Source organism: Eutrigla gurnardus (assembly GCF_963514095.1).
Source record: "Eutrigla gurnardus genome assembly, chromosome: 8".
NCBI classification, from domain to species: Eukaryota; Metazoa; Chordata; class Actinopteri; order Perciformes; family Triglidae; genus Eutrigla; species Eutrigla gurnardus.
The window spans coordinates 5,971,645-5,971,975 of NC_139922.1; the positions used below are offsets into that span (position 1 = coordinate 5,971,645).

Below are 331 nucleotides of genomic sequence, written 5' to 3' on the forward strand. Positions count from 1 at the left end.
TCATGGGTGAAAGTTTATTTCCACACATACGTAAAGGAGACAAACACGGATGAGACGGTGAATGTAAGAAGAGGATGAATAAGAGCATTTAGGTGCAAGTTATGAGCAGCTGTAATTTTTTTTTCCTATTTTTATATAGCACGTGGGTAAAGGGTAGGCACTAGGACCTGAAGTGAGCCACACAGGAGGGAGGGAGCAGTTTGGGACTCCTCTTACTAAACTTTTAGAACAATCCATTTCCCAAAGAGTGTGGGAGGGAGACCGACAGAAGTGAATGGCCCGAGACCTGGATTCACAGCTTTAAAAGCAGGAGCGGGATTTTGGAGATTGG

The 331-nt window shown here is 44.4% G+C and overlaps 1 protein-coding gene across 2 annotated transcripts in view; it reads left to right on the top strand.

The window, feature by feature from the left end:
- Positions 1-201: 201 nt before the first annotated feature.
- Positions 202-331, top strand: part of ngfa (nerve growth factor a (beta polypeptide)) — a 17,764-nt gene continuing 17,634 nt past the window's right edge. The window contains exon 1 of one of the 2 annotated variants that reach the window (XM_084015998.1): positions 202-331. This exon is cut by the window's right edge and continues 104 nt beyond it. The gene's annotated coding sequence lies outside the window, so the exon portion shown is untranslated. The other variant, XM_084015997.1, reaches the window with a different exon arrangement.